The 10,967-nt window shown below is 44.9% G+C and overlaps 2 long non-coding RNA genes across 2 annotated transcripts in view; both read right to left on the bottom strand.

Moving 5' to 3' along the window:
* LOC310840856 overlaps window positions 1-10,967 on the bottom strand; it is a 145,067-nt gene that overhangs the window by 99,841 nt on the left and 34,259 nt on the right. The gene's annotated exons all lie outside the window — the stretch shown is intronic.
* LOC310840769 lies at window positions 1,572-3,680 on the bottom strand. The gene is made up of 3 exons (XR_014562113.1): window positions 2,973-3,680; window positions 2,012-2,112; window positions 1,572-1,874 (listed from the first exon to the last, which is right to left on the bottom strand). It is a non-coding gene; the product is annotated as an uncharacterized lncRNA (long non-coding RNA).

Below are 10,967 nucleotides of genomic sequence, written 5' to 3'. Positions count from 1 at the left end.
TCTTATTATAGTTATTCCATATGCCATCTTCTCCACAGTATTCAACTGCTGATCTTTATTCAAATCCTACCCGTGTTGTTGCATGTTTACAACACGTGTTCTCCTTCATGGGGAGCACATGTTGCGGTGGGGTCTAACAGGACACCCCCTCTTGGTTACTGGGCAGGACCATTTGGATGGCCATGACTGTGACTGGGCCAATTTGGGTTGTTGGGGAGATTTTGATGTTACCATTTAGAGGGTTGGCCCGAAGGTTATATATTCTTGGCATGTAGCTTTTTTCAATCCCTTTTGCTGTGGGCATTGGATCGCCCGCCCACCCTCCCTAATTTAGGGCTGTTGCGTTTGACATTGCTATGCCTGTCATGGGCTTGTCTGCTTTGGGGCAGGGGCCTGGTAGGAATTTTGTCCATTTGGCTGATTGGCTGGTGTCATTTGGTTTTTTGCCTACTGCGCAGCAAATTGTCACAACTTGTAAGGCTGCGGTTAGAGATTGGTTAAAATTTGGTTGGTGGAGGGGTAAGGGCTGGCTGTGCCTGCCCCTCCAATGCTGCTGCTGCAAGGGAATTCCATTAAAGGAATCCAGGGGCTTGCCATACATTTTTCTGTATCCCTGGCAAGGGGCTAGGGCCGTGCAAGCCCCTGGGAGCATGCAGGGAGGGTGACGGTGTGGTGCCCAGTCCTATTCTCTCCCCAATATTGTTTTCCCTTACTGGCTTTCGCTGAAATCCAGAAGTCAGTTCTGTCCCGGGGCGGGGACAGATAGTCATAACCAATGCCTAAGCAACCACTCATATTATGTATTTTAATAAAGTTGTGGCCAAAACTATGCCAAAAACCTTAAACAAAAATTCTGTGTAAATTGTGGTTTATTTAGGGGGTGGCTTGGGGACCTCGACATGCAACAATTCTTTAAATATTCAACATAAGGTTTCCACTCCTCCTTAAAATCTGCCCTTGCCCATTTGGCATATTCTGTCAGTTCTAACTACCACTCTATGTTTTATGTTTTTATATGGTGGGCGCTTCCCAGAGTGGCTGGGGCAACCCAGTTAGATGGGCAGGGTATTATTATTATAGAGTATGTCCCTATTTCCATCGGAGAAAGGTTTGAGGTTATGTACTAGGTGCACAGTGGTTGCTCATCATGAGAACGTAGAATCCTGCCTTTATAGAGTCGAACCATTGATCCCTATTTAGCGCAGTGCAGCTGACACTAACTGGCAGCAATTCTTTAGGGTTTCAGGCAGGGGTCCATACCTGGTGATGTCAGGGATCGAACCTGGCACCTTATGCACCCAAAACACAGGCTCTGCCACCGAGCCGTAGCCCTTCCCACATCTCAGCCCTGCCTCTGTTGTTAATAGCTTTCTCTATGACTGCCAAGAGCAGGAGTCAGCAAACTTTTTCAGCGGGGGCAGGTCCACTGTCCCTTAGACCTTGTGGGGGGCCGGACTATATTTGGGGGGGGGGATGAACAAATAACCCAGAGATGCATTTTAAATAAAAGCACACATTCTACTCATGTAAAAACACCAGGCAGGCCCCACAAATAACGCAGAAATGCATTTAAATAAAAGCACACATTCAACTCATGTAAAAACATGCTGATTCCCATACCGTCCGCAGGCCGGATTTAGAAGACAATTGGGCCAGATCCGGCCCCCGGGACTTAGTTTGCCAACCCGTGGCCAAGAGTCAATCAATTTCACTTTGGATCTCTTCTGTGTTCTCCTTAAGTTGGGCAAAGGTTATCACTGGAGAGATGTATCTGTACACTGAAAACTCCATTGAGCCTGTTGTTCCCTTTATCTGCGAGTCAAAGTTTCTGTCTGTTCTTCTCCTCTATATAGCACAACAAAGCACGCAATCATCTACAGAGATAAGAAAGCAACAACTGAGCATTTCAGAAGCCACATTTGGGCTGCAATGAGGTGGCAAAGACCAAAAGATGTTTATCCTGCATCAGCTGCTCTGGTTTCCAGGCACAATTTAAAGCATTGGTAATTACCATTAAAGCCCTAAGCGGCTTGGTTCGATGATACCTAAAGGACTACCTCCTTCCTTGTCAGCCTGCTTCCTGCACCTGGCAGAAAGGCCATTGCGTCCCACCTGGAAGAAACAGAGGGCAACACATTGAAGGATGGCCTTCTCTGTGCAGCACCCAAAATGCAGAGCGACTTTCTCTATGAAGTTTGGCTGCTCACCCACCAACCGCCCTTTACTGTTTTCCACCGGCTAGTGAAGACTTTTCTATTCTGTATGGCTTTTGCCTTTGCCAGTCAGATAATAAGTGCTTTTTTTTGAGGTACTCCTTTGAATTTGAAGCTTACTTATTTTCTAAGCTTATTTATTTTTGCTTGTTCTCCCTCATTTCCATCACTCAACATATGGAGAGAATTGTGGTGGAATCTATAAGGACCCCTGACCATTAGGTCCAGTTGTGACCGACTCTGGGGTTGCGGCGCTCATCTCGCTTTATTGGCCGAGGGAGCCGGCGTACAGCTTCTGGGTCATGTGGCCAGCATGACTAAGCCGCTTCTGGCGAACCAGAGCAGCGCACGGAATGCCGTTTAACTTCCTGCTGGAGCAGTACCTATTTATCTACTTGCACTTTGACATGCTTTCGAACTGCTAGGTTGGCAGGAGCTGGGACCGAGCAACAGGAGCTCACCCCATCACAGGGATTCGAACCGCCGACCTTCTGATCAGCAAGTCCTAGGCTCTGTGGTTTAACCCACAGCACCACCTGTGTCCCCCAGTGGAATCTATACACATACAAAAAAACACTGTAAAAATGCTTTTAAAATGTTTTGAAAAACACATTGAATTTTGCATAGCTCTGTGTCACCATCTAGTGTCACATTTGTATATTACACTTTACAATGTTTGATTTGGAGCTGTATAGCTGAGTCCTGTGATGAAAGGGGCTCGCAAATGTAGGCCTTTCCAAAAACACCTCACTAACTTACATCAAGCGTGGAAATGGCATTCAAAATGGCAGCCTTGATAAAATCAGCCACTCGTCATCAGGGCAACTGAGAGTATTGACAGAGCTGTGTCAATGCCCTGATTCCATGGAAACACACAACGTGGGACAAATTAGATGAGAATCAGGAGACAGGAATCAGCTTTCTGATGCTGGTGCCTGTCTGTTGTTCTTAAAATGCAGCCGTGAATGCTACAAAGGTGATTGGAGCGGGTGTAGAAAGGGTGCTCGATCCAGTTTCCATAAAAATAAATAAACCAGAAGTCTAGCCATTAAGAGTAGGAAGATATGCTTGGAAGTATGGGGATAAAAATCTAATTAGTCAGAAGGCTAAATAAGGATTCCTCTGAGTGAGTTGAGGCTGCCGTGTCTTGTCAAGCTCCAGGCCTGTTTCCGTGATTAGGAAAAGCAGAATGAAATATACAAAAGGGTATAAATTATGCAAAATAAATAAAATATGTAAACAAGACCAATCTTCGTAAGCATACTGATTCGGTTGCACTGAATTTGGATTCCCTGGATGCATAATTTTAACATTGTGCGTTCTTTTTTGAAAGTGGGGAATACCAAGTAGAAATAGTCAACAGGTTCCCCCCCCCTTCTTCTGCTACTGTGTGTGTGTGTGTGTACAGTAATACCTTTGCACTAGTAATGCATAGCAAAGTCACTGTCTTTCAGCCTAACCTACCTCACAAGGTTGTTGTTGTGAGGAGGGGGAGAATTATATAGGTCCCCTTGAGCTCTTTGAGGGAAATGTGCAATATACACGTAATAACAATAATGAAGTAATAAAAAGCTTGGCCAGCCAACCCTTGAGTTTGTTTGAAACCACAACACAAGCTGTATTTTAAGAATTTTACTTCCCTCACAAACCTGCATCATGCAACTGGAGCAGCTAATTGTAACATGTTCATTGCTTAGAAACAAATTATAAGTGGGAACTTGCTTTGCTGAGTTCCCTCATATGGCGTAAAATGCATTTTGCAAGAGTTTTATAAACATAAAAAGCGAACCTACAGCTAGGCCTCAAAGGGCCTAGTAGCACATTCTACAGACGCACAAAGCACAAAGCTGTTTTTCCTTATTTTGATTTTTTTTTTACATGTTGCGTCTCAAAGTTTGAAGATTAAACACATAACCGTGGTTTAGAAAGCGTAAACATATAGTTTTCCGCTTGACAACATAATATTTCTAAGTAGTTTCTCCCTCCCTCAATCCCTTTTTCTGCTTTCGTGGACTCAAGAGCTGTGCAGTGCCTGTTGGTTGTTTTCCAGCAAGCATTGCATGAATTATTCAGGACAACCCTAGTTAAAAATGTGTGTTCAACATCTTCGGTGTTCCTTTAATTCGGTTAAGTGATAGAGTGAATTAACCTGACTGACGTCTTTTTAAATGAAAACATATCCTTAACCTACAGCAAAGTTTTCTCCTTTTTTCGCTCTGATCTCGTTCCAAACCACATCCCCTGAAGGATTAATGCTACAGAAACTTGTCACTTCAGTTGGATCTGAGAGATATGCTGAGTACATTATTATCTCAGTAGGTCATCCAAGAAAATCTGCTCTTCTTCTTCTTCTTTTTTTGCATATTGATGGAAGATCCTTTGAATAAATTGACTTGCATAAGCTGGAGGGGGAAAAAATGGATTAGGGAAATGATCCACAATGTTTTATTTTCTTACGGTATGGCCAGCTGTATTTACTCAGGATACATCAAGAAATGAGGGGGGACAAAAATAAAATAGAGCTAATTTGTTCTAAGATGAGTGGCCACCACAACATGAAGCATGAAGCATTTGTTTTGAATATCTTTGTACTGTATTTCCAGGGGAGGAGATGAAGCAAAGGTGGCAATGGGACCGAGGGCAGTGTTAGGCTCGTCCCCTCTTGGAGCGACTTCACAGCTAAAAGCCTGATTCTGTGCATATCTGCTCAGAAGTAAGTATAGGCAACAGTCAATTGACATGCGGTTGTGTACCGCTGCACCATGCTGAACCCAGAGGTGACTATAACAATGGCAAAAACAGCCCTAAAAGTGCCCAGAAAGGGCAAAAAGTTGCAAAAACAGCATCTAGCAATCCCAGGAGTCCTTGCACTGACTCTTGAGACCTGTGGAGATCTGGGAGTTTGAGCAAGAAGATTTGGAGGGAGCAGTTGTGGCGGAGTTTGGCCTCTGGTAAGTGCTGCTGGTTGTTGTTTTTTTTATATAGGGGTTTTCAAGGGTTCGCAGAGGTTCAGAAGGTGTTTGCAGGATTTTTCAATGGTGTTTCAAATATACACAATTAAAATATACACACAATTCAGACATACGTGTGGTGCCTTGGAAGTAACCTCGCATCAATGGGGAGTTGCACATGTAAGAGAATCCATCAGATCAATATGGGCTACGAAATATGGGACCTTGGGTTTTGAGAGGGGAGAGCTAGCTTTTAATCTCTACCCAGCCATGAAGCACACTTGCTTGACCTTGGACAAGTCAACATCCCTCCTCTTTAGCCTGTTGCTATTTGAATAAATGAGAGACAGTTGCAAAAGTGCTTTGTGCATTGCGATGGTCCTCTGTGGGCACATTCTTAGCCTCCAGAATGCACATTTGTTATATGTTTTTATTGTTGCACTCTTTTAAAAAACAAAACAGGACACATCAATGGTCCTTGTCTGTTAAATGTATTCCCAGCTCCATACATTAAAAAAAAACACCCCTCTAGATTTACCTTGCTTTTTCAACAACTACTAACATTAAAATAAGCTTAAATCATTTTTCTTTTGGGAGAAAATATCTCTCCCCTTCATGATGGCAAGGTTCTCAGTTAAAATGCTCCGTGTTTATACAGCCAGAGTGCAGTGCAAGGTCTCCCAACAGGAGGTGAATTATTTTGGAAGTTCATTATCAAATGGGACCGTATTTTGCTGCTGTGACAGCTGCCAGCTGTTCTCAGTGGGTGTGCGCACCTCGGCCATCTGCTCCCCTTATAAATGTATGAACAGCCCTGAGTGTGCCAGAATCCCACCTGGAAGGAATTAAGCGGATGACTGTAAGATATTGGGTCTACTAGTTCTCGTCGGACCGTATTCTGCACAGCCACTGTTACGAAAGTGCACTTTCAGTGCAATCCGACGCAAGCGTATCTGTGGCATAGAAAGATGGGGATAGAAATAAGATCTATGAATGAAAGGAAACCATGTTTACTCTGAAGGAAGTCCTGCTGCATTGGGCTTGCTCCCAAGTAAGTGTGTGTAGGATTGTGCTCCTAGTCTATCACAGATGCTAATGAAGGATGGGTGGGAAGAGTGCAGAAGCACAAGTAATAACAACAACAACAATAATAGCAATAATAATATTTATACCCCACCTATCCGGTGGCTTACGGCATATCTAAAAACATAATAAAAACATTAAACATTAAAAACCTCCCAATACTGGGCTGCCTTCAGGTGTCTTCTAAAAGTTGTGTCATTCTTTATCTCCGTGACATCTGAAAGGAGGGTGTTTCGCAGGGAGGGTGCCACTACCGAGAAGGCCCTCTACTTGGTTCCCTGTAACTTCGCTTCTCACAGTGAGGGAAACAGCAGAAGACTCTCGGAGGAGGACCTCAGTGTCCGGGCTAAGCGATGTGGGTGGAGATGCTCCTTCAGGTATACTGAAGGGGTGGAAGAAAAATGCAATGGAACACTTCCTCAGGTGAAGTGTTCGCAATATATTTGCATTTCACTCGGTTTGCAACATTCTAGTGAAAAGCACCCATTAAAATTTAGCAGCTATACGTGGCCCCATTTTCATCACGTTTCCAAGCACAATTTAAAGTGTTGGTGTTGACCTTTAAAGCCCTAAACGGTCTCGGCCCAGTATACCTGAAGGAGCGTCTCCACCCCCATCGTTCTGCCTGGACACTAAGGTCCAGCGCCGAGAGCCTTCTGGCGGTTCCCTCATTGCAAGAAGCAAAGCTACAGGGAACCAGGCAGAGGGCCTTCTCGGTAGTGGCGTCCGCCCTGTGGAACGCCCTCCCACCAGATGTCAAAGAGATAAACAACTACCTGACATTTAGAAGACATCTGAAGGCAGCCCTGTTCAGGGAAGTTTTTAATGTGTGACATCTTAGTGTACTTTTGGTCTTTGTGGAAGCCGCCCAGAGTGGCTGGGGAAACCCAGCCAGATGGGCGGGGTACAAATAAATTATGATGATGATGATGATGTAGCTGTGTTCTAGCAGTGTTTTACCACAGCAAATGTTTTGGCAGATGTGTATATTGCTAGTGGTTGATATATTAGAATGTGCTTCTCACACCACCCTGTTTACAGCCTTGTGGTAGATCTATCTGCCTTCACAAGACTTTCTAAGAAACAACAAAGAAACATGACAGAGACTGACCCTAAGCCGCAAAGTCTTGGTAATAATGTTCTGAAGTTCTCACGTTTCACTTGTGGTTTACCACAAGATATGTGTGGACATCTGGCGTGAAGGATCTGCTTGTTTCAATGCAAGACCAACACACCACAAATGTGTGAAAGTGAAGCAAGGCAGGCGGGACTTGCAGCCTTGGTATGCTGTTGTGTCTCCTTTCAAAGTCAAAACAATATGCCAAGCTGATAACTCCCATGCTGCATTCACAAATAAAGGAGAGGAGAGGTCACTTAAGCTCCTGGAAGATGATAAGCAAATGCATGCTAACATTCCTTCCATGCTCTAAGATCTAGTTAATTCCGCACCACTGTGGAGTAAATGTTGTTTTGGACTGCAGCCTGTATATCATTTTAAACATGTAATATTTACATCGGGGTAATGAGGAAAAACACTTGTGTGGATGAAAGGCCTAAGACAGCTCCTTGTAATGTAACCCATTTGGAGAGTCATTCACTCTAGATTTGGAATGCTTTGGTCCTTGAAGTGACTTTGCTCCTGCTTGGCAAGTCTGGGCAAATGTCAAGTGAGTCACAGAAGGCTCTGCAAATGCCAGCATAACTGAAAATCAGAGGAGAAAAGTGGTTTTGGTGTCAGCACCTTAGGGGGATACAGGCTTAATGATCTACTGTGAAATCACTGAACCTTGCAAGAACGTAGCGCGAACAGAATCGGCACTTCTGGAGCTCATACGGCTTAGCAGCAACTGTCCATAAAGCCCAGAGCTGGCCTTACAGGACTCAAGAATCCATGCTTCACAAGAGTGTTGTCAAAAGTGTACTCTTCCTTGTAGCAACTACGCTTGCTACAAGGATGTTGCTGAATAGAACATTCTCATGTTGAGTTTATTATTATTATTATTATTATTATTATTATTATTATTATTATTAATTGAGTTCATATACTTTCCTATACCCGGAGGTCTCAGGGCGATTCACAGAAAAGATCACAACAATAACAACCCCCCAGAAAAGAGCTACATTTTAAAAGGGTATATAGGATGTCAAACGGATCAGCCAAAGGCCTGGTTAAAATGGAACGCTTTTGCCTGGCACCTAAAGGTGTGTAATGAAGGCGCCAGGTGAAGAGCATTCCACAGACGGGGAGCCACTGCAGAGAAGGCCTGTTCTCGTGTTGCCACCCTCCGCACCACTCGAGGAGGAGGCACACAAAGGAGGGCCTCAGAAGATGATCTCAGGGTCCAGGTAGGTTCATATGGAAAGAGGTGGTCCTTGAGGTATTTTGTCTCACACAAAGTTGTGCTGGGGCAACACCATTCATTGTGGTGAAGGGCTCCCCCCTCCAAATAATGGGGGTTATTGATTATTTATTCTCCTCCACCTCTTCTCTACCTATTTTATCCTCACTACAATCTTGTGAGGTAGATTAGGTTCAAAGAGTGTGTCAAGGTGGCACGTGAGCTGCTGGGGTTCATCTCTAGGTAAACCACCTCCAAGAGGAAGAAGGGAAGAAAAGGAAAGGCCTTGTCTCCTGCCTTGCCATTTCTACCACACAGACTGGTTAGCTAAGGCAGACAGGAGAGTGTAAGGCTAGAGGGTGAGGAGGGAACAGGATCTAATTTATCATAAAGACTTTTTGAACTGGTCTGCAGAACTCAGCCCAACATCTGATACACAAGGAGGATGAAATGTCTTAAAAGACCTGCCTGTCAAATGCAGCACGGCAGTTCAATCACGATGCTGTGCTGGGCTATTTTTGTTCCTAGCTGCCTGTGGGCAATCGCTTTCAGTAATCAGGCATCCTTATAGATCCGTTGTCTGTGAAAGAGAGAGAGCGGGGTTAGATAATATCGCAGTAAGCTGGACAGGATATAACAAGCAAAGGGGGAAGAATCCATTGCCTGCAAAGAGCAGCGAGAGAGTGACTGGAAAGATAAGAATCAAAGGGAAGCTAACAGTGCATGAAATCTCCAAGGGTTGGGCTTTTTAAAAATAAATAAATGAACAAGTAAGATTTTATTGAATACAAAATGTACAGGATAAACAAAAATATCTTTTTTGAAGTTGCCTTATACAGTTCGCACTCCTTGTCTATTCCAGGATTGTCACCACACTGCACATTTAAAGCACATGGCTTTTCTAAAGGAATCCTGGGAGCTATTGGTGTGTTAAGGGTCCTGAGAATTAGAGTTGCGTGCCGAGGTCCCCAAGCCACCCCCTAAATAAATCACAATTCACACAGAATTTTTGTTTAAGGTTTTTGGCATAATTTTGGCCACAACTTTATTAAAATACATAATGTGAGTGGTTGCTTAGGCATTGGTTACGACTATCTGTCTCCCGCCCTGGGACAAAACTGACTTCCGGATTCCGCGGAAGTCAGCAAGGGAAAACAATATTGGGGAGAGAATGGGGCTGGGCACCACACCGTCACCCCTCCCCGCATGCTCCCAGGGGCTCGCACGGCCCTAGCCCCATGCCAGGGATACGGACAAATGTCTGGCAAACCCCTGGATTCTTTTAATGGAATTCTCTTGCAGCAGCAGCCAACCCTTACCCCTCCACCAACCAAATTTTAACCAATGCCTAAATTGTGACGATTTGCTACGCAGTAGGCAAAAACCAAATGGCACCAGCCAATCAGCTAAATGGACAAAACTCCTACCAGGCCCCTGCCCCATGACGACCCCATGACAGGTATAGCAATGTCAAACGCAACAGCCCTAAATTAGGGAGAGTGGGCAGGCAATCCGATGCACACAGCAAAAGAGACTGAAAAAAGCTGTGTGCCAAGAATATACAACCTTTGGGCCAACCCTCTAAATGGCAACATCAAAATCTCCCCAACAACCCAAATTGCCCCAGTCACAGTCATGGCCATCCAAATGGTCCCGCCCAGTAACCAAGAGGGGGTGTCCTGTTAGACCCCACTGCAACACGTGCTCTCTATGAAGGAGAACACACTTTCTGTGAGGGGTAAACTGCAATTTCCACTGCCCAGTGGCGTAGCGTGGGGGGTGCAGGGGGGGCCAGCCGCACCGGGTGCAACATCTGGTTGTTAGGGTTAGGGGGCGCAAATCTACAGGTTAGGGGGCGCAAATCCATAGGTTAGAGGGCGCAAATTACTTGCCTTGCCCCGGGTGCTGACAACCCACCCTACGCCACTGCCACTGCCCACCTGTCAAAATTGCCTGAGAGGCAGATCCTGATAAGGATCTGGCTCATGGAACCATAAAGGTCCCCCACCCACATCCTTGTCCTTCAAAAGGGGGGAAAGTCCATTTACAAAGATGCCAGGAAAGTCACCAGGAGGCCTGTACACCTCATCCCTCTGCTCTTCCTGCTCTACCACCCTGAGCCAGGTGAACAACTGCCATTTTAAATTACTATACCAGTTCCCTCTTGTTATTCTTAGTGCAAAATAAATGGCACCAGTTCTCCCCTTGTTACAATTAGTATAAAATAGATAGCTCAGTCGGTAGAGCAGGAGACTCTTAATCTCACGGTTCAAGCCCCACGTTGGGCAAAGGATTCCTGCATTGCAGGGGGTTGGACTAGATGACCCTTAGGGTCCCTTCCAATTCTTTAAGTTCTATGATTCTATTATTCCCTGTCCATG

Source organism: Podarcis gaigeae, assembly GCF_964106915.1.
Source record: "Podarcis gaigeae genome assembly, chromosome: 3".
NCBI classification, from domain to species: Eukaryota; Metazoa; Chordata; class Lepidosauria; order Squamata; family Lacertidae; genus Podarcis; species Podarcis gaigeae.
The sequence above is the reverse complement of the archived record's forward strand: the minus strand, read 5'-3'. Positions and strand labels throughout refer to the sequence as shown.